Source organism: Gopherus evgoodei, chromosome 2, assembly GCF_007399415.2.
Source record: "Gopherus evgoodei ecotype Sinaloan lineage chromosome 2, rGopEvg1_v1.p, whole genome shotgun sequence".
NCBI lineage: Eukaryota > Metazoa > Chordata > Testudines > Testudinidae > Gopherus > Gopherus evgoodei.
The window spans coordinates 299,410,440-299,433,874 of NC_044323.1; the positions used below are offsets into that span (position 1 = coordinate 299,410,440).

The window sequence follows — 23,435 nt, forward strand, 5'->3', positions numbered from 1 at the left end:
CAGAATGTATTCTTCCATGTTACATGAACAATGTAAATTGACAGTATCAATTTATTTTTAACACTCATATTCCACTTTCCTTTGCATGCACTGAACTCACAGAAAACCCGCAGCATGGCAAATTATATCATCACTACCGTAGTTGTGTTACAAATCTCTTATTTATTGCCACATTTATTGCCCATAATCCAGAAGCACAATACAAAACATCTTACCACAAGAACCCAATGACCTGGTGTGTGGTAAGGAAGCAATAATATATCATTTTGAAGTAATTCACTCTGTATTTATTTAAAAGAAATTAGAAATGTAATTATAGTTTCCAGTGAGGCAAACCATGAAATATACATTATACTGTATTTCCCAAATTCATTACATGTATTACTATTAGACTACTCCCCCACATCAAACATATCATTGTATTTGCTGTTTCACACTGTGTTTAACTCAGTGATTGAAACTGTTCTTTTTTCATTTTATGTATGAAAGTGTGTTAACATTTACCTTCACTTTCACTTGTGTAGCTCTGCCTGAGAGAATGACAGTGGAAACTACTGATGAGATGGCTTGTACCTGTTGACAGTCAACAAAGCTATTAATGCATTAATAATTGTGGCACGTCAAGAACATAATGAATTTAATATAGACAGACATGAAACGGATCCTTAGTGTTACAAATCAGATACATTTATGTAAGAGAGTACGATAAAAACAAAATGATTTGTAATCAATGTGCTCTGTCTTACTTCCTTTAAAAAGTGAATAAGCTGTTAGCACACTTGTGTTCAATTAATGGACCCACTGAACTGTACAGCAGAACTAATCTGGCCCTCTATTGTATGTCCGATATGCACCTCCAAATACATTTTAGTAAATGTTTGGCAGCAGTATATACACAGAAATGTTGAAATTTCAGGTGTCTGTTGATATTGCAAGAGCATTTGGACTTAAATATGTTGTGCCACATATTCCCGTGATTGTTTACTTAGTGCATCAGTGTATTGTGTCATGTATCACAGTAACTAGCCTACCTTTCCATCTGCTTTCTCAACTACACAGCTCAAAAATGCATCAATAACCTACAACACATGATGGAAGAAAAGCACAATTACAATGGTATTTGAGTAATCAATCACATCAACAAATACATGTTTAGTGGTACTTAAATGTACCTCATCGCTTATCCAGCTTCTTGGTTTCAGGCAATGAAATGAAGAGCCATACAATTTTATGTTTCTCACTTTGGCCTCCTGTCATAAACAGATAGCTAAGGGTTAATGTCTCTTACACCTGGAAAGAAGTTCCTGAAACACCTGACCAGAGGACCAATCAGGAAACCAGACTTTTTCAGATCTGGGTGGAGGGAAGTTTGTGTGTGAGTCCTTTGTTCTTGGGTCTTCGGTCTGTCTTTCTCTCTCGGCTATGAGAGGATTTCTGTTTCCTGCTTTCTAATCTTCTGTTTCCAAGTTGTAAGTACAAATATAGTAAGGCAGTAAGGTTTCTATTGTTTTCTTTTGTATTTACCTGGGTATAGTTGCTGGAGTGTTTTGAATTGTATTCTTTTTGAATAAGGCTGTTTATTCATATTTCTTTTAAGCAATTGACCCTGTATTTGTCACCTTGATACAGAGACCATTTTTATGTATTTTTCTTTCTTTTTACATAAAGCTTTCTTTTTAAGACCTGTTGGAGTTTTTCTTTAGTGGGGAACTCCAGAGAATTGAGTCTGTGCTCACCAGGGAATTGGTGGGAGGAAGAAGTCAGGGGGAAATCTGTGTGTGTTAGATTTACTAGCCTGACTTTGCATTCCCTCTGGGTGAGGAGGGAAGAGAGATTAGCTCTCGATACTTCTGTTTTCCAAGGCTGGAAACGGGGGAGGGTGGAATCCCTCTGTTTAGATTCACGGGGCTTGCTTCTGTGTGTCTCTCCAGGAACACCTGGAGGGGGGAAGGGAAAAGGTTTATTTCCCTTTGTTGTGAGACTCAAGGGATTTGGGTCTTGGGGTCCCCAGGGAAGGTTTGGGGGGACCAGAGTGCCCCAAAACACTCTAATTTTTTGGGTGGTGGCAGCTTTACCAGGTCCAAGCTTGTAACTAAGCTTGGAGGTTTTCATGCTAACCCCCATATTTTGGATGCTAAGGTCCAAATCTGAGACTAGGTTATGATATGGTGTGCAGTGGTGAGATAGATAGAATCCAGAAGCCAGTAGGAATATTATATTTTTCTTTTCTCTGCTAGGGGCTTTTAAGCAGAGAGAAACAGTTTGGTTTTAAAAGGAACCAGAGAGAATTTTTTTTCTCTGCTCTCTCTTGCAGTTTCTGGCTTGCATATTAAGCAAGCAACCATTAAGTAGCTATTACGGATCTTTTGTCACACAATAGCACTCCCATTAGGAGTCAAATACCAGCACTATACACATGCAAATAAAGTGGTTTTTCTGGTTTACTTTACATTGAAAAGATTAGTTAGAGGAAGAAAGGGAAAAAGGCACTGTTGCTAGGCAGACGCCAGGGGGCAACAGAGCCTTCAGTTCAGACAACAAACACCAGAGGGCACCCCAACACAAGAAAACAGGAACCATGACTTCCAAGGAAAAAAGGGAGGCAGAAGAACAAATCAAAGAAGCTGAACACAGGCGACAACTGGAAAAAAGACAAAAAGAGGTGGAGCTGAAAGAAAAGGAAGAAAGCATCAAACTGGCAGCCTACAAAAGAGAACAAGCAGCCAAAGAGGCAGCCCACAAAAGAAAACTAGAAGAAGAAGAGGTGGCCCACCGAAGGAAACAAGAAGAAGAAGAGGCGGCCCACTGCCGAGACATGGAAAAACAACAAAAAGAAATGGAAAAACAACAAAAAGAAAGTGAACAGAGGGGTAAACATGAACTGGAATTAGAAAAGGCTAAGCAACAGGCTCCAGCCAATCCTAACAACCCTTCGCCAATTATGGTTCCACATCACAGGAAATTTCCCACCTACAAGGCAGGTGATGACACTGAGGCCTTCTTGGAAAATTTTGAAAGAGCCTGTCTTGGGTACAGCATCCCTGAAAACCAGTACATGGTAGAATTGAGGCCACAGCTCAGTGGACCTTTAGCAGAGGTGGCAGCTGAAATGCCTTTTCAAACCAAGGCCAGATACAGAATGGGGATAACCCCGGATCATGCCCGTCGGCATTTCAGAACCCAAAAGTGGAAACCAGATGTGTCATTTCCCAAACACGCCTACTACGTTGTGAAAAATTATGAGGCCTGGATATCAGGACACAATGTTAAATCCTTGGAAGAACTGCGCCTCCTCATACAAATGGAGCAATTCTTGGATGGTGTTCCTGAGGACATAACACGGTACATACAAGATGGAAAACCCAAAAATCTCACCGAGGCGGGGGAGATTGGAGCCAGATGGATGGAAGTGGCAGAAAGCAAGAAAGCTACTGTCAAGGGGAACGAATACCCCAGGGGGTACACCGACCATAAACCCTACAACCGAGGACAGCCAAAGACCCCACATACAACCCAAGTAAAGCCCCAGACACCCTATTCTTCCACCTCACCAGTCTCCAGTAACTCACCTCGACCCAGTGACCCATCAGATGGAAGATGCTTTAAGTGTAATAAACTGGGACATATCAAGGCCAACTGTCCAAAGAATGCCATCCGAGTGCAGTTCATTACACCACCATCACCCAAAAGATCCCCAGGCCCAGATGCCTCTCAAATACCCTTGGAGCAGAGGGAAAATTTGAGAGTGGGCGGAAAGAAGGTTACTGCATGGAGACACACGGGGGCACAAGTGTCAGCTATCCACCAATCCTTCGTAGACCCCAAATTCATCAACCCAAAGGCCCAAGTGACAATTTACCCCTTCATGTCACAAGCTGTAGACTTGCCTACAGCTGAACTGCCTGTCCAGTACAAAGGCTGGTCAGGAAAGTGGACTTTTGCAGTCTATGACAATTATCCTATCCCCATGCTACTGGGGGAAGACTTGGCCAACCAAGTGAGGAGGGCCAAGAGAGTGGGAATGGTTACACGTAGCCAAACCAGGCAAGCTTCCAGACCCATTCCTGTTCCTGAGCCGTCCACAGGGGCCCCATCTGTGTTACCAGAGACCCAGACAGAGGTAGTGGACCCGGAGTCCATGCCAACCACTGAAATAGCCACAGCACCTCCAGTCCCAGGCCTGGAACTGGAACAGCAACCAGCACCAGCAAGTGCAACCACATCTTCAAACTCAACGCCAGAGGGGGCCAGCGAGCCAAAACTGACAGAAGCAACAGACAGCCATACCCAAAAGGCTCAGCCAGAGCCTGAAATACCCTCAGGTGCACCAGCGGAGAGCGGTTCACCAGCAACGGAAACAACCCCATCACCTACATCGCTTCCAGAGGGACCAAGCCCAAGTCCACAGTCTGAGGAAGAACTGGTGACCCCAGCCTCAAGGGAACAGTTCCAGACTGAGCAGGAAGCAGATGACAGCCTTCAGAAAGCTTGGGCGGCGGCACGAAGCACCCCACAGCCTCTCAGCTCTTGTAATCGATGCCGGTTTGTTATAGACCAAGGCTTTTATACAAGGAGATTCTTTCTGGTGGACACCGGGAAGAATGGCAGCCGCAAAAACAGTTGGTGGTTCCAACTAAGTACCGGGGGAAGCTCTTAAGCTTAGCCCATGATCATCCTAGTGGCCATGCTGGGGTGAACAGAACCAAGGACTGGTTGGGGAAGTCCTTCCACTGGGAGGGGATGGGCAAGGATGTTGCCAAGTATGTCCGGTCTTGTGAGGTATGCCAAAGAATGGGAAAACCCCAAGACCAGGTCAAGGCCCCTCTCCAGCCACTCCCCATAATTGAGGTCCCATTTCAGCGAGTAGCTGTAGATATTCTGGGTCCTTTCCCAAAAAAGATGCCCAGAGGAAAGCAGTACCTACTGACTTTCGTGGACTTTGCTACCCGATGGCTGGAAGCAGTAGCTCTAGGCAACACCAAGGCTAACACTGTGTGCCTGGCCCTAACAGACATTTTTGCCAGGGTAGGTTGGCCCTCCGACATCCTTACAGATTCAGGATCTAATTTCCTGGCAGGGACCATGCAAAAACTGTGGGAAGCTCATGGGGTGAACCACTTGGTTGCCACCCCGTACCACCATCAAACCAATGGCCTGATGGAAAGGTTTAATGGAACTTTGGGGGCCATAATACGTAAATTCGTCAACGAATACTCCAATAATTGGGACCTAGTGTTGCAGCAGTTGCTGTTTGCCTACAGGGCTGTACCACATCCCAGTTTAGGGTTTTCACCGTTTGAACATGTGTATGGTCACGAGGTTAAGGGGCCATTACAGTTGGTGAAGCAGCAATGGGAGGGGTTTATGCCTTCTCCAGGAACTAACATTCTGGACTTTGTAAGCAACCTACAAAGCACCCTCTGACACTCTTTAGCCCTTGCTAGAAAAAACCTAAAGGATGCACAGGAAGAGCAAAAGACCTGGTATGACAAACATACCAGAGAATGTTCCTTCAAGGTAGGAGACCAGGTTATGGTCTTGAAGGCGCAACAGGCCCATAAGATGGAAGCATCATGGGAAGGGCCATTCACAGTCCAAGAGCGCCTGGGAACTGTGAACTACCTCATAGCATTTCCCAATTCCTCACTAAAGCCCAGAGTGTACCATGTTAATTCTCTCAAGCCTTTCTATTCCAGAGATTTACAGGTTTGTCAGTTTACAGTCCAGGGAGATGATGCTGAGTGGCCTGACGGTGTCTACTACGAAGGGAAAAAAGACGGTGGCGTGAAAGAGGTGAACCTCTCAACCACTCTGGAACATCTGCAGCGGCGACAAATCAAGGAGCTGTGCACTAGCTTCGCCCCATTGTTCTCAGCCACCCCAGGACGGACTGAACGGGCATACCACTCCGTTAACACAGGTAATGCTCACCCAATTAGAACCCCACCCTACCGGGTGTCTCCTCATGCCCAAGCTGCTATAGAACGGGAGATCCAGAACATGCTACAGATGGGTATAATCCACTCATCTACCAGTGCATGGGCATCTCCAGTGGTTCTGGTACCCAAACCAGATGGGGAAATACGCTTTTGTGTGGACTACCGTAAGCTAAATGCAGTAACTCGTCCAGACAACTATCCAATGTCACGCACCGATGAGCTATTGGAGAAGTTGGGATGTGCCCAGTTCATCTCTACAATAGACTTAACCAAGGGGTACTGGCCAGTACCGCTAGATGAACCTGCCAAGGAGAGGTCAGCATTCGTCACCCATGCGGGGGTGTATGAATTTAATGTCCTTCCTTTCGGCCTTTGAAATGCACCCGCCACCTTCCAGAGGCTGGTAGATGGCCTACTAGCAGGACTGGAAGAATATGCAGTTGCCTTCCTCGATAATGTGGCCATTTTTTCAGACTCCTGGCCCGAACACCTACTACACCTGGAAAAGGTCTTTGAGCGCATTAGGCAGGCCTGACTAACTGTTAAGGCCAAAAAGTGTCAAATAGGCCAAAACAGAGTGACTTACCTGGGGCACCAGGTGGGTCAAGAAACCATAAACCCCCTACAGGCCAAGGTGGATCCTATCCAAAAGTGGCCTGTCCCAAGGTCAAAGAAACAGGTCCAATCCTTCTTAGGCTTGGCCGGGTACTACAGGCGATTTGTACCACACTACAGCCAAATCGCTGCCCCACTGACCGACCTAACCAAAAAGACCCCGCCAAATGCAGTTAAGTGGACTAATGAGTGTCAAAAGGCCTTTACCCAGCTTAAGGCGACGCTCATGTCTGACCCTGTACTCAGGGCCCCAGATTTTGACAAGCCATTCCTCGTAACCACGGATGCATCTGAGCGTGGTATAGGAGCAGTTCTCATGCAGGAAGCAACAGATCACAACTTCCATCCTGTCGTGTTTCTCAGCAAGAAACTGTCTGAGAGGAAAAGTCACTGGTCAGTCAGTGAAAAGGAATGCTATGCCATTGTGTACGCCCTGGAAAAGCTACGCCCATATGTTTGGGGACGGCGGTTCCAGCTACAAACTGACCATGCTGCACTAAAGTGGCTTCATACTGCCAAGGGGAACAACAAGAAACTTCTTCGTTGGAGTTTAGCTATCCAAGATTTTAATTTTGAAATTCAGCACATCTCAGGAGCTTCTAACAAAGTAGCTGATGCACTCTCTCATGAGAGTTTCCCAGAATCCAGTAGTTTAAAAGTGTTCTTAAAATGTAGAAGTCTGTTAGTTATATACTTAGTGGTATATGTAAAGGTGCATGTGTTGTATTAATCTGTTTATTTTAAAGTTCTAGAAGGAAATCGCCGCCAGTGAGTTTCCCCACTGTCTGCAATTTGGGGGGTGTGTCTTAAACAGATAGCTAAGGGTTAATGTCTCTTACACCTGGAAAAAAATATCTGAAACACCTGACCAGAGGACCAATCAGGAAACCAGACTTTTTCAGATCTGGGTGGAGGGAAGTTTGTGTGTGAGTCCTTTGTTCTTGGGTCTTCGGTCTGTCTCTCTCTCTCGGCTATGAGAGGATTTCTGTTTCCTGCTTTCTAATCTTCTGTTTCCAAGTTGTAAGTACAAATATAGTAAGGCAGTAAGGTTTCTATTGTTTTCTTTTGTATTTACCTGGGTATAGTTGCTGGAGTGTTTTGAATTGTATTCTTTTTGAATAAGGCTGTTTATGCATATTTCTTTTAAGCAATTGACCCTGTATTTGTCACCTTGATACAGTGACCATTTTTATGTATTTTTCTTTCTTTTTACATAAAGCTTTCTTTTTAAGACCTGTTGGAGTTTTTCTTTAGTGGGGAACTCCAGAGAATTGAGTCTGTGCTCACCAGGGAATTGGTGGGAGGAAGAAGTCAGGGGGAAATCTGTGTGTGTTAGATTTACTAGCCTGACTTTGTATTCCCTCTGGGTGAGGAGGGAAGAGAGATTAGCTCTCGGTACTTCTGTTTTCCAAGGCTGGAAACGGGGGAGGGTGGAATCCCTCTGTTTAGATTCACGGGGCTTGCTTCTGTGTGTCTCTCCAGGAACACCTGGAGGGGGGAAGGGAAAAGGTTTATTTCCCTTTGTTGTGAGACTCAAGGGATTTGGGTCTTGGGGTCCCCAGGGAAGGTTTGGGGGGACCAGAGTGCCCCAAAACACTCTAATTTTTTGGGTGGTGGCAGCTTTACCAGGTCCAAGCTGGTAACTAAGCTTGGAGGTTTTCATGCTAACCCCCATATTTTGGACGCTAAGGTCCAAATCTGGGACTAGGTTTATGATACCTCCAGTCTCTCTGTGTGTTTGCTGGTCATTACCAATTTTACTAGGAAAAAAATATTAACACGTATTACATGCATGGTAATACAGTTTCCTTTTTCTCTGCTTTAATACTGTCAATGCCGCCACTTTGTACATGAAAACCTTTAATATAGTTCAAGTTATAAAGTATGTTAATCTGTTTAAGAAAGGTGTAGTAACCAATTACCTTTCAGAAGCCATTGCTTGTCTTCCACTTCCTCTGTAAGCATGTCATCAAACTGTCACCAGCATCACTTGTATCATTGTTTGACACATCTTGCCCTATATATTCCTCTTTTTCTATTGCTGTGACCTCTATGGTTTCCACTTTGCTGTCATGAGACACAGTGCCATCCACTTCTCTAATCTCTTCCGTGGGTGTTTCTGGTTCAGTGTCACCAACTCCAACCAATTTCAGTTCCAGTTTTTCCCTCTGATGTGCTTTCAGCAGCTAATGTTGTTGGCTCTTTTACTGGTTTTAAGTGTGCAATACTGTACATGGTTCCTAACTGTTTCCCTGAGATGGTTTGTAATTTCACTCTCTTACCTTCAACACTCATAATTTTGTATGGTCCCCGATATTTAGATTCCAATACTCCTCCTTTTCTTGTTCTCTGTCTAGCATTCAGTAACAGAACAGAGTCCCCAATTTCAAATGTTATTTCCCCATATTTAGAAGTCTTTCTTTTAGCATAATGTCTTTGTTGTTTTTCTTGTGCTTTAGCAATGTTACTTAGGGCCAGCGCAATGTCAGCGTCATGTCTCGATTTCATATTCAGGCTGTACTCTTTGCAGAAATCTTCCACGAACATATTCAGATCTGGGATCTTTGTAAATAAATGGAGAAGTGGTTGTATTTGTAAAATGAAGGCACACAGAATGCCATGTGTACATGAAAGGTGATGGGAATAACATACACTATACACTTACCGTGTAATTCTCTACGACATCTTCTGGAAACACTGGATCATCACAAAACATTAGTCGGAAAGATGAAATTTTTGTTATTGCATGTATTTTAGTTCACAAAGAAAACAAAATGGGTTCAAGTAATTTATTCCAATTACTCCCATTGTCATCAACCATCTTCCGTAGTGCTCTGTAACAAAGGCACATTGATTTGATTGTTTAAGAAAAGAAAGTCACATGTACGGTCTTGTTTGAAACAGATCATACACAATCAAAAAGGTATAATACGTAATGAAAAAGATTTCCATGTAACACATTGCTTTTGAAGATTTTTTTGTGAGTTGCATCTTCTAGTATAGCACATTCTACTTGCCATTAGTACTGTACGATTCCCACCCATTCACTTACCTTTTTATGGATTTATTAGCGTTTTCAGCCAAGCCATTGGTTTGTGGATGGTACAGATTGGTGAAGCTACATTCTATTCCCAATTTATCACAAACATACAAGTTAAGCTGAAAGAAAAAAAGTTACACCATAAACGTACATATAGACTTGTGTAGAGGAATGTTCCTTTGCGTATCTGCCACTACTTTTATGTGTAATTAGCAACAGGAATAGCATGTCTTCTCATATTTGTTTTGGAAACAAGTAGTTGTTCGTTTTTTTGTTAGATATGAGGAAAAATAATTTTATAGCAACACTGATGGTGACCAACAGCAGTTTATATATATAAAAAGAAAAGATGGTGGTTGTTTGAGATCTATGGGTGACCTGACAGTGAGTTTGAGTACATAGTACAAATAACCAGAAAAAAAGAAATAATTACCTTATTATTGAATTCTGCACCACGATCTGTCAGTATCCGCTGTGGGCATCCACGTCGAAGAATCATGCTGAACATGATCTCTACCATCTCAAATGACAATTTTTTTCTAAGTGGAAAGGCTTCCACCCATCTTGAAAGATAATCTATGGCTGTAAGTATATACTGGTATCCATCCTTTGTTACTGGTAATGGTCCTATTAAATCCATTCCCACCAATTCCCAGATCCGAGTGACCTACATACAAGGGTACCAGTTATAGTCATACTTCACATGTTTATTATTAAATGTTCTCAATGAACCCATATGTCAGAAGCAGAGTACACAATGTAATATGGTTACAACAGCCATAGAATCCAAATGAAAGCCCACTTTTAAATGCAGAAGTGTAACCCTTCTGCCCCTCTGAGTTGGCAGCAACAAGGGCCGGGTTCAGTATCCAGAGGTTCCGTTTCAGTAACACAATGCATAACCGGTTCGAGCCCCCACCCAGTGACCTGGGACACTCACATACCACACCCCCCTGGGTGCCTCTAGGAGGCAATACTTCCCCTCTCGCAAGCACGGAGTCTGAGTGTAGCAAAATCTTTTTAATAAAGGAAGGAATCAATGCGGCATCCCATTGGAGAAACACCACAAACAGGGTTATAACTCATAGACTCATAGACTCATAGCCTCTAGGACTGGAAGGGACCTCGAGAGGTCATCGAGTCCAGTCCCCTGCCCTCATGGCAGGACCAAATACCGTCTAGACCACCCTGATAGACATTTATCTAACCTACTCTTAAATATCTCCAGAGATGGAGATTCCACAACTTCCCTAGGCAATCTATTCCAGTGTTTAACTACCCTGACAGTTAGGAACTTTTTCCTAATGTCCAACCTAAATCTCCCTTGCTGCAGTTTAAGCCCATTGCTTCTTGTTCTATCATTGGAGGCTAAGATGAAGAAGTTTTCTCCCTCCTCCTGATGACACCCTTTTAGATACCTGAAAACTGCTATCATGTCCCCTCTCAGTCTTCTCTTTTCCAAACTAAACAAACCCAATTCCTTTAGCCTTCCTTCATAGGTCATGTTCTCAAGACCTTTAATCATTCTTGTTGCTCTTCTCTGGACCCTCTCCAATTTCTCCACATCTTTCTTGAAATGCGGTGCCCAGAACTGGACACAATACTCCAGTTGAGGCCTAACCAGCGCAGAGTAAAGCGGAAGAATGACTTCTCGTGTCTTGTTTACAACACACCTGTTAATGCATCCCAGAATCACGTTTGCTTTTTTTGCAACAGTATCACACTGTTGACTCATATTAAGCTTGTGGTCCACTATGACCCCTAGATCTCTTTCTGCCATACTGCTTCCTAGACAGTCTCTTCCCATTCTGTATGTGTGAAACTGATTGTTCCTTCCTAAGTGGAGCACTTTGCATTTATCTTTATTGAACTTCATCCTGTTTACCTCAGACCATTTCTCCAATTTGTCCAGATCATTTTGAATTTTGACCCTGTCCTCCAGAGCAGTTGCAATCCCTCCCAGTTTGGTATCGTCCGCAAACTTAATAAGCGTACTTTCTATGCCAACATCTAAATCGTTGATGAAGATATTGAACAGAACCGGTCCCAAAACAGACCCCTGCGGAACCCCACTTGTTATACCTTTCCAGCAGGATTGGGAGCCATTAACAACTACTCTCTGAGTAGTTGTTATCCACCCAGTTATGCACCCACCTTATAGTAGCCCTATCTAAATTGTACTTTCCTAGCTTATCTATAAGAATATCATGCGAAACTGTATCAAATGCCTTACTAAAGTCTAGGTATATCACATCCACCGCTTCTCCCTTATCCACAAGGCTCGTTATCCTATCAAAGAACGCTATCAGATTAGTTTGACACGATTTGTTCTTTACAAATCCATGCTGGCTATTCCCTATCACCTTACCACCTTCCAAGTGTTTGCAGATGATTTCTTTGATTACCTGCTCCATTATCTTCCCTGGCAAGAAGTTAAACTAACTGGTCTGTAGTTTCCTGGGTTGTTTTTATTTCCCTTTTTATAGATGGGCACTATATTTGCCCCCTTCCAGTCTTCTGGAATCTCCCCCGTCTCCCATGATTTCCCAAAGATAATAGCTAGAGGCTCAGATACCTCTTCCATTAACTCCTTGAGTATTCTAGGATGCATTTCATCAGGCCCTGGTGACTTGCAGGCATCTAACTTTTCTAAGTGCTTTTTTACTTGCTCTTTCCTTATTTTCTCTTCTAAACCTACTCTCTTCCCGTAAGCATTTACTATACTAGACATTCCTTCAGACTTCTCAGTGAAGACCGAAACAAAGAAGTCATTAAGCATCTCTGCCATTTCCAAGTCTCCCGTTACTGTTACCCCCTCCTCATTGAGCAGTGGGCCTACCCTGTCCTTAGTCTTCCTCTTGCTTCTAATGTATTGATAAAAAGTCTTCTTGTTTCCCTTTATTCCCATAGCTAGTTTGAGTTCATTTTGTGCCTTTGCTTTTCTAATCTTGCCTCTGCATTCCTGTGTTATTTGCCTATATTCATCCTTCGTGATCTGACCTAGTTTCCATTTTTTATATGATGCCTTTTTATTTTGTAGGTCACGCAAGATCTCAAGGGTAAGCCAAGATGGTCTTTTGCCACATTTTCTATCTTTCCTAACCATCGGAATAACTTGCTTTTGGGCCCTTAATAGCGTCCCTTTGAAAAACTGCCAACTTTCCTCAGTTGTTTTTCCCCCTCAGTCTTAATTCCCATGGGACCTTGCCTATCAGCTCTCTGAGCTTACCAAAATCCGCCTTCCTGAAATCCGTTGTCTCTACTCTGCTGTACTCCCTTCTACCTTTCCTTAGAATTGCAAATTCTATGATTTCATGATCACTTTCACCCAAGCTTCCTTCTACTTTCAAATTCTCAACAAGTTCCTCCCTATTGGTTAAAATCAAGTCTAGAATAGCTTCCCCCCTAGTAACTTTTTCAACTTTCTGAAATAAAAAGTTGTCTGCAATGCAGTCCAGGAACTTATTGGATAGTCTGTGCCCTGCGGTGTTATTTTCCCAACATATATCTGGATAGTTGAAGTCCCCCATCACCACCAAATCTTGGGCTTTGGATGATTTTGTTAGTTGTTTGAAAAAAGCCTCATCCACCTCTTCCGCCTGATTAGGTGGCCTGTAGTAGACTCCCAGCACGACATCACCTGTGTTTTTTACCCCTTTAAGCCTAACCCAGAGACTCTCCACCCTTCCGTCTCCTATGTCCATCTCCACCTCAGTCCAAGTGTGTACATTTTTAATATATAAGGCAACACCTCCTCCCTTTTTCCCCTGTCTATCCTTCCTGAGCAAACTATACCCATCCACTCCAACATTCCAGTCGTGTGTATTATCCCACCAAGTTTCAGTAATGCCAATAATGTCATAGTTGTCAATAATGTCAATAATAATAATAATAAAAATAAAAAACTGGAACATAATAATATAAAAACTGGAACATAAAAAAATAAAAAACTGGAACATAATAATAATAATGTCAATAATGTCATAACACAAACCATAAACAAAAACCCACCTCCAAGTACGTTTGGCATTGTCCTTTTTCCCCTTAGGGTTTTAAGTCCAATCACCCCAAAGTCCAACAACCCAAAAGTCTCTGGTCAATGCCACCCCAGAGTTCAAGAGTTATCTGTAGAGGTCCCTCCCCCCAGCCTGGGTAGAAAGGGGCACCTTACGTGGTCCGGGGCCAACTGCCCTGCCTCTCCATGGGTTCTGCTTCCGCCTTCTCCACGAACTGCTCCGCTTTACCAGCTGCTCCACTCTGCTCCTCCAGCCGTCCTCAGGAACTGCTCCGCTCCACCAGCTGCTCTGCTTCATGAGCCGCTCTGCAAAACTGCTCAGCTCCGCTCGCTCTGTGGGCCGCTCCACTCGTCCCACAGCTACTCCGCTCTGCCAGCCGCTCTGCTGCCACCAGCCATCCCCGCAACTGCTCCACTCTGCCAGCTGCTCTGTTCCACAGTATATCTTCAGGCTCCCCCACTAGTTAGCACAGTACTCAGTGCTCTCAGCTCAGTCATTTCAGCTCTTTCATGAGTTCAACTCTTAGTGATCTCAGAGGGGGAGCCCCAGTGCTAGTGCACCATTAGCCCAAAGTGCATTCAGCTCAGTAACCTGTATTTAGATTCTTCAGAGAATAAAAAAAATCAACTCTGACATTCCACAGTGGAGAGAGGACAGGGTGTAACTGGTGCTTCTGGCTCCACAAGGCACCTGCACCACCAGGCACAGATACCTGTCCCCAGCCTCTCTCAGTTCACTGGGTTTTGGAACCCATGTCCCTTGTCTAGCAAGTACCACCCAACTGAGGGTGAGTCATTTGTCACCAAGCAGTCCCACAGCTCAGCAGTCTGGGATAGGGTAGGCGTGCCTATGCAAATACACTCTCTGACATTCTTTCCACCAGATGTCAGGGTAGAGCTTATCCTGACTCTGCTTACAGAAGAAAAAGAAAGAAAGAATAAACAAACAAAAAGAAGTACAGGAATGAGTGATTGAGAACAATACCAGAGTAAAGCAGAAGAAATATCCCCAGCCAGTGCGAAGGCGTATTAGAGGTAATTGCTGCACTATGCTGTGCCACTTACATGCATTGGACTTGTTTCAAAATCAAACTCTCATTGTATTGCAGAAATAACCATGGATAATGATAAACAATAACGTGTCTGATTCAAAAATTCACCTTTATGCTTTTCAAGGTGGTATCCAGATTTGATTGCTTTCCCTCTTTCTGGCAAGTCAGACACTGTGCAACCTGTTTTTGATGGAACAATATGATGACATGAACATTTCGTTATGGAAATAGTATCAGAAGGGAACAGAGTTCACATTTGCATACCAAATATACTTTTATATTTCTTTCATTCATTTTGAACTTCTATTTCAATTGTAAATACCATTCATCAGGATTTTGTTTCATTACTTTACATACCCAATTGGCAATGTCTTTTGTCATCCCTGGCCAATAGTATTTTGATGTCAGCGCATTCCTGGTTTTGAATATTCCTAGATGGCCACCCTCTGGACTGTCATGATACCTTTTAAAGAGTTGCAGGGCTTCTTTCATGGTATGCACAACGACAACCTTTCTTTTGCTGAATGGAACAATCTCCCCTCTGTTGATTATAGAAGATAGAGCACAGAGGATGATTAAAGTTTATCTGGGCCCTGGGACAGAGCAATTGTTGGGCCCCTACCCACCCTGTCCACTGGTTACACCACCTATGGCCTTATCCCTTTCGTCCTCTTCCCCAGGATCTCAGCCATGTTCCACCTGGGCTCCCCACCATTTTGCCGGCCCCACAACTCCTTGGCTCATTTTCCACCCACCCTGCTGTCCCACACAGCACCAGGACTGGAGAAGCTCTGTCCCTGTGTCACGGCTGTACCAGGGAGTGAGAGCTCCTCCAGTCCCAGGGCCGTGGTGGAGTTTTGGATCCTGCGGTTCTTTAGGGGACTAGGAGCAGGGTGCAGTGGAGTCTCCTGCCCCACCAGGCACGTCTCCTGGAGATGAGGTCAGGCATAGGGGCTTCCCCTGCTGCCTTGTGGCTTCTGCCAGGGCTGGGGTGTGGGAAAAGTGTTTAACTTAAGCTATAACTGGTTATTTGCAAAACCATTAATTAATTAAAAGGCATATGCCTATCAAAGACATCTATATGCAGTCTGGTTCATAATGCCTTGAGTACAAGGGGGAAATTTCAGTGTATAGCAGGGCTGCTCGGGGGGGGCAAGTGGGGCAATTTGCCCTGGGCCCCACACGGGCCCCCACGAGAGTTTTTCAGGGCTCCTGAAGCGGGGTCCTTCACTTGCTCCTTGTGCCCTGGAAAACTCTTGAGGGGCCCGGGCCCCCGGAGCTTCTTCCACTCTTGGTCTTCGCCAGTGGGGGGGTCCTTCCTCCAGGGCAGAGGGACGCCCCACAGCTGAATTACTGCTGAAGCGGGACCCCCCTGCCACCAGAGACCACAGGCCCCAGAATCCTCTGGGCGGCCCTGGTGTATAGTTAGAAGTTTTTGCTCATTGAACATATAGTGATTGTTGGTGGTGCTTGCAGCAGACCGGATAACATAATCAAGAAATGAAACAAAGTCATCAGTTTGGGTTTTTTTAATAAAATTTAGACTCATTTCTCACACAACTGCACAGCACATTCCTTTTGTTGCTCCACTGGCATAGACAGATTTTCTGGAAAATTTTAATAAAAATAGAGATCCAAATTCCAGTCCCATTGAAGGTAAGGTTAACACTCCAAATAATCCCAGTGTTGGGACATCATGACCATCATTTACAGGCTGAAGTTTCCTGTGTTATGTATCAGTACTATCTTAAAACAAGTATTCCTTACCTTCCAATGAAAAGTTGACAGCATATCTATGCAGGTTCAGTCTGCCTGCTTTATTCATTCCTTCAGGATATGTGCTACTCCTTATGTATGCCAAAACATTTGCAATTTTTTCTTCAAAAGATTTCCCTGAGAATTGTTTACAAGAGAAAACAGTTACTTAAGTGCAAACATGGCATATCAATGCATATAAGACTCAAAGTTGAGTTAGAAGGTAAGCGATGTACATTGCAAACCCATAAGCAGGGTAAACCTAAATCAACAATACATCATTCATAGGCCAGTGACATGACAGACATAAATAAATTGCAGGCATGTGCATAATTCTGAAATATTTGTGGCTTGCAAATTTTGGCTGTATTCGCTCAATGAAGAGTGAATGTTATCAGAGATAAGGAGAGCACTACAAGATTGTAACAATGTATAGACATAGTGACTCAGGACAGTAAATGTAACAGCAAAAAAAGTCAATAAAAAAAACAAGCAGAGTTGCTTGAAGATAATGGGTTTTGAAAAAATATGTAATATATGGGAATATACTTATGTCACAGAACTAGGTCACTGAGTCCAGTCCCCTGCCTTGACTATCAGGACCAAGTACTGTCCCTGACAGTTTTTTTTGGCCTTATTCTTTTTTTTTTTTTTGCCATGGTCCATAAATGGTCTCCTTAAGGATTAGGCTCACAACCCTGGCTTTAGTAGGCCAATGCTCAAACCACTGAGCTAGCCCTCCCCTCCACGGGAACACATGGAAAAATTCTACTTACTTGCCATTATGTCTATTGAGGTAATTTTTTGCTTGGTGCAACTTTTTGGGAGAAAATAGTTGTCTGGAAATCTGAAGAATCTGAAATAGAGAAACCCCTGTAACACACACATATCAGTATCACCTCATTCTCAGCAATGTCTTTAATCAATCATTTTAATGTAATTAAACTAATCAATCCTAACATAATGTTACTTGATTATCTAAGAAATTAGATCCCATCATCTAAATTGTTTTACACACAGCAAAATTACTTATATATCAGCCTAAGAAAATCAAAAAAACAGACACCACACAGATAAATAATATAGAAATTGGGAGCAATAAAGAAATCACCATGATTACAGGCATGCAAACCATTTAAGAAATGATTATACAGTTATTGTAAAGATTCTTTATTATTCAGGCAGTTAGCCAGGAATACCTTTAGTATTTCTGTACTTTTACCAGATTTGCCCATTACTTGGGGTATGCTCATTTATTGGGGTTACTTGTCTGGGTTTTCCCCCTGATAATTCTACTCTTCTGGAAGGGGGTGGTTGTGTAACTCTATCAATGTACTGGTTGTGTGCCTAATGGAATGAGTCAAACAGCACTTTCAAGCTGACACCTTTATTTGTCCCAGATGTAGCATGTCCCTATCCCCATCTTAACATCACAAGGAGAGCCTAAACAAAGTAAGTTACATTTTTACAGTTTAATACCTGAGTTAGAAAAGGAAACAGAGAGAGAAAATGGGGAAACTCACCCACTCCAGGAAGCTTGAACTCCTGAGTCTTCACTGATGATCTTAGCTCACAGTCTTGAATCTGTCAGGAGTAGATGTGGTTACCTAAGGAAGTGGTGGAATCTCCATCCTTAGAGGGTTTTTAAGATCAGGCTTGACAAAGCCGTGGCTGGGATGATGTAGTTGGGGATTGGTCCTGCTGTGAGCAGGGGGTTGGACTAGATACCTCCTGAGGTCCCTTCCAACCCTGATATTCTATGATTCTATTCTCTGATTCTAACTCAGGCAGAATTTGGGTCTATGCATGCATAAGAATTCTTACTTAAGAGTGAGCAAATGGTTTTGTAGAGAAAATATGCAATAGGTTGAATTGGTTGAAGGGAGAACAGTAGATTTGTTTATGGGTAAACCGATGACTGCAGGAATTTCTTTAGGCTAGATAATAGGAGCTGATCACTTCTTACTATGGGTGATGTTCCTTCAGGGGGCTGACAATGAAATTTGTCTGCTTCAGTATTTTGGATAGCAATCAGATATCAATCAGAGTTTCACCACTAGAATTTGTCTAAATGCTAAGGTGGGTGTGAATGAGGGTAGGGAAGTTGCCTCAAGCTTGTCACCAGGGTTGTAGGTATGCAGGTATGTCTCACACCTCCATTGACTGCTCCATGCAAGTTTTTTCTCTGATCACTTTTGGTTTAGGGGAACAGACAGGATACTGTGCCTTAGTTACCAAAGAAGACAGGTATTATCTGTGACTGCTGAGTTCTTAACAGGATATTGATCATAAAATATTTAACCATATGTTGTGACTACTTACATTAAAGAAATCCATTCTATCTTAGTTTAGGAGAGAGAACAGTGATTGACCAATAATAATCTGGTGTTGCAGATCCCTGTAGTACAATTATTTTTTCTTCTCCACTGTCAGTGCAGCTTTTATTTTGGTGAGTTTTGCACAAAGATGCAGAAATGTGGACCATCCAAAAGTTCTGCAGCCACTGGTCATCAGCCCAGGCCTTCATTGTTGCAGAAGATTTTTGCCCTTGGGAAGGTTCTAAGATGACACCATATAATAAACTTACTGAATATTTGTGAATCAGTTTCTACACACAAGCAATGACGTGTGAAAATAGGACTGTAAGAGCTGAGTTCACAGGCAAGATAAATGCAGCAAAAGGCAATTCTAAAATTTGTGAACTGTTGTGAGACTTCACATAGACAAATAGTTATGAGAGAGTCTTTTAAATACTGAAAATGTGTGATGCAGAGTTTGATGGAATGTAGGGAAATTATTTCACTGCATCATGTCTCCTGTAGAAAGAAAGTAGCACTGGGGCAGCAGATTTTAATATTTTTTGGTGGGATCCAGAAAAGGTCCAAGGGAGTTTTGCTATGGGATGGGGCTTGAGGTCAGTACTGAGTTTACAATGGTGCCATCGGTGCCATGGCAACAGGCCCATGCTGCATCTTGCTGCAGACACAGTGCTCAGAATTAAGCGATGTTCTCAGGGCTATTGTACTCTATAGCAGTTTTCAATTGCCTGATAAATGTTTCAGCCATGCCACCTTTTCACTCAGCTATATTCTGATTAGTGGTGACTGGGAATGGGGGGCAGGGGCAGGGAGTGTAGCAGATGCCAATTTGAGGTGAATATTCTCTTGTCCAGACTATACTGGGTTTATGGTGCTTTGTGCTGTGGACAGGAGCAAAGTGGCTGGTGAATAACCAAGAATCTGGTTAATAATTGTTCTCTAAATTCAGCTTTCTTCTTTCTCTCTCTGTGAATTATCACTAATTCAAAATAGTAGTGTGCAAATTGACTGGATAATGGTAATAGCATAATCTCTTCTTATAACATTGTAAACCCTACTACCAAATTTTTATATTAAACACTTACTATACATAATACAATAAATCCAACAGAAACCAAACATAAGAAAAGGTTTTTCTTTCTGCATCTTATTTAAACTTTACCAGTTATCTCTTGCTTCAGAATGCCTCATGCATCACCCATACTGTTTGCAATAGGATTCAACATGTGGCTTGGAAGCTGACTCTTTACTGATTCCTGAAGAGCTGGGAGCTCAATATTCATCCCAGATAGATACTATATGCAGAAGCACAACTCTGTATATATCGGGGGAAGGGGAATTATTGATCCTTGTGCACATGTAATGGTGTTTGGTGTTTGTAAGACAAGGTATCATAATAAACTGTGTAAAAGAGAGGTTGGGAGGCTCCAGGAAGGTGTGTAAAGTGCTGGGATGTCAGGATCCCGGAGGCGCTCTCAGCCCCACACTAGGGCAGTGTTCAGGGCTGGCTTTAGGAAGCGCAGGGCCCAATCTGAACATTTTTGGCCGGGCCCCGGCAGGGATGACTAAAAAAAAAAAGTGTAAAAAAAAAGCCATTCATTTCTTAGCAACCGGTTCCCTATAACAAGTTCTGATTTAAGGGATGTGTCACAGTATGTATTTTTTTGTACCAATAAGGTTACCATACGTCTGTATTTTCCTGGATGGCGATTTAAGACCCAAAAAGCCTGACATATCTGGGAAAATACAGATTTATGTTAACCCTACCTAAAGTTCTTTTTTAAACAGATGGGTGTGAACTAGAAATGAGCTCTGTTTCACATGTGTGGGTCCCCGCCGCTCTCTGGGGGTGTGCTAGGGTGACCAGATGTCCAGATTTTATAGGGACAGTCCCAATTTTTGGATCTTTTTCTTATATAGGATCCTATTACCCTCCACCCCATCCCGATTTCTCACACTTGCTGTCTGGTTACCCTAGGGTGTACACAGGTGTGGGTCCCAGCTGCTCCCTGCCCCCCTAATTGAAGCAGGTGTGCAGGGTTACTGCCCTGGGAACTGCAGGGCAGCAGTGGACATGGGGCTGGCTGGAGGCAGGGCAGGGTCTGACTGGAGGAAGGGTCTGGCTGCAGGCAGGGCAAGGGGTGTGGGGATGGCTGGCTGGCTTCAGGCAGGGCCACAGGGGGCTGTGGCATGGGTCGGCAGGGCTGGAGACAGAGGAGTGCAGGACTGGCTGGCTTCAGGCAAGGGTGTGTGGCAGGGGTTGGCTGGAGACAGGGCAGGGGGTGGTTGGCTGGAGATAGGGCAGGGGGTGCAAGGCTGGCTCCAGCCCCTGCTGGGAGCCACAAGCCCTTTAAATTGCACTCGCTCTTGCCGGTACACCGAACCGGGGCAGGGCCTGATTCAGGGGAATTGGTTGAATTGGCCTAAAGCCAGCCATGCCAGTATATCCAGGACATTACTCGCACACTTTTCCCCCACTGATACCTAGCAGTTGCACTGTCATCTCCCATAGCTACTTACGTTGCAGCATTTTTGTTAAAACTAAATTGGGAAGAAAGACAACTGATTCAGAACCTGTTTAATGGTTACGTTATTGCTAAAGGGTGTGGTGGGGTGTAAACTTGGAGAGAGGAAGCTTTCTGTGATGTCGCAAACTGTACTACAATCATACAGTATCTCAAATGCCAAGCTGCATTTCAGTGATCTGAGGTCTGAAGAACAATGTGGAACTAGCTATTTTATGGAATGTCTACATTTCATCCTGTAGTAACAAAACTGGTGGCTTGGCAAGGCTGGTGGCCACGGGGCCAATGGGTGTGGGGGGGCTGGGTGGGATCTCGGGAGTCATGTCTCAGGGATCTGCCCTGCTCCCCAGCAGTGCTCCAGCTCTGAGCTGTCTCCACTGCCTGGGACCTGTGGGGCCCCACCTGCCTCCCCGGGGGAAGAGCCACCTGGGACTGGTGCAGAGGCTGGGCCAGTCTCGGCCAGTCACAGGGGACAGTAGGCGGTGGGGAGAGGCTGAACTGGGTCCTGAGGGAGCTTGGCCTGGGTAGGCTGTACTCCAGCCCGGCTGATTGCACCACTCCCAAGGGGCCGGAGTTTTCCTGCCCCAGGACCAGCTCTGGCTGCGCTGCCAGCTCAGCCTGGCAGACACAGTCATCTCCCATCAGGGCTGGCTATTGTGGCTGGGGGTTAGGATGTGGCCAATGATGAGCTGCCAAAATCTTAACAACCAGTTCCCTATAAAAAGTTCCGATTTAAGGGTGGGGAGCTGCGGCTGGGGGAGACATACCAGTGTGGCCAGGGGCCCCTCCAGGGCCCGGGCCAGTTGCCCCACTTGCCCCCTCTCCTCTCCTCTGGCCAGCCCTGGAGCTTGCAGCAGGACACACACACCCCCGCCACCTCACCAGGCCTCTCAAAAAGCTGCAGCAGGACGACACTCTCAAGCTCAGCTGAGCTGCCTAGCTGATGTCGGTGGCTGAACACGCTGCAGCGGGGGGAAACGGGGCAAGGGCCAGGGGAGCCTCAGCCTCCCCAGCTGGGAATCCTGGGGGCAACAGGATGGTCCAGCCAAGGCCGGCGTTTCTATTTAGGTGGCCTAGGCAATTGTCTAGGGTGCCAGGATTATTGGGGGGCGGCATTTTGCCGGGGGTGGGGTGGCAGGCGGCTCCGGTGGACCTGCAGCAGACATTCCTGCGGATGGTCCGCTGCTCCCGAGGCTCCGGTGGACCTCCCACAGGCACGCCTGCGGAAGCTCCAGCGGAGCCACGGATCAGCGCGCAGGGTGGTGAAATGTCCGTGCACCTAGGGCGCTAAAAACACTAGCACCGGTCCTGGGTCCAGCCTGCGGACTGGAGTTCTTTGCCCACTTCCTGGCCCTTTAACAACCGGTTCTCCACGGAGGTCTAATTTTAGCAACCGGTTCTTGGAGCTGTGGGAACCGGCTTCAGCTCACCACTGGGTGTGGGAGGGTAGGTCTCTAGTGGGTCTGGGGGGATGCTGGGCAGTGGGGGCGTGGGGAGATCTGTGTGTGTTGGGGCACTGGGAAGTGTGGGGTGTCTGTGCGGGGCACTGTGCAGTTGTGGTGGTTGGGCAGTGAGGGGATCTGTGGGGGGGCTCTGGGTGGGGAAGTGCAGGGCACTGTGCAGTTGTGGAAGGGCTGTGGGGGGTCTTCAGCTAGGGGGTGACTGCGCAGTGAGAGGATCTATTGGGGTGTTCTGAGTGGGTAGGGAAGTGGTCTGGGAGGGCATGGGCATGGGGGTTTGTGGGGGTCTCTGGGTGGTGTGGCACTGGGCATAGGAAGCCAGAGGGGTGCTGGGCAGGGGGGTAGCATGGTGTAGCATGGGCCCACACCAAAGGGGAAGAAGCAGGGTGGCAGCACAGGGCTGGGCTGGACAGTGCCCGTCTGGCAGCTCCCGGGTTGTAAGCAGTGCCCTTGTACTGGGCTGGGTGTTTGAGTGGGGGGTGCAGGCTCTGACCTGGGGTATAGCAGGGGGTGCAGACATGTGGGCTCTGGGAGGGAGTTAGCAACTAAGCACATTGTATAAGAGAAAGAAGCTGCAGTGATTTCATATAGACATAGAAACTGACAGAAGACACTTTTAAAAAGTCAAAATGTGAGAGGCAGAGTTTGAGGGAGGGAGGGGGCGTCTGTACAATATTTCACTGCATTCAGCGTCCTGGCTGGAGCAATAACAGTCC

General features: G+C 45.0%; 2 long non-coding RNA genes across 3 annotated transcripts; both read right to left on the reverse strand.

Moving 5' to 3' along the window:
* Positions 1 to 217: 217 nt before the first annotated feature.
* Positions 218 to 8,509, reverse strand: LOC115645257. 2 transcript variants are annotated; one of them, XR_003998695.1, is made up of 6 exons: positions 8,477 to 8,509; positions 8,274 to 8,314; positions 1,173 to 1,247; positions 1,032 to 1,079; positions 505 to 573; positions 218 to 281 (listed from the first exon to the last, which is right to left on the reverse strand). It is a non-coding gene; the product is annotated as an uncharacterized LOC115645257 (long non-coding RNA). The 2 variants fall into 2 exon arrangements; XR_003998694.1 differs by lacking the exons at positions 1,173 to 1,247; positions 8,274 to 8,314; positions 8,477 to 8,509 and having other exon boundaries at positions 1,032 to 1,166.
* A 1,649-nt stretch (positions 8,510 to 10,158) lies between these two features.
* Positions 10,159 to 15,098, reverse strand: LOC115645258. The gene is made up of 3 exons (XR_003998696.1): positions 15,019 to 15,098; positions 14,770 to 14,841; positions 10,159 to 10,261 (listed from the first exon to the last, which is right to left on the reverse strand). It is a non-coding gene; the product is annotated as an uncharacterized LOC115645258 (long non-coding RNA).
* Positions 15,099 to 23,435: the final 8,337 nt, after the last annotated feature.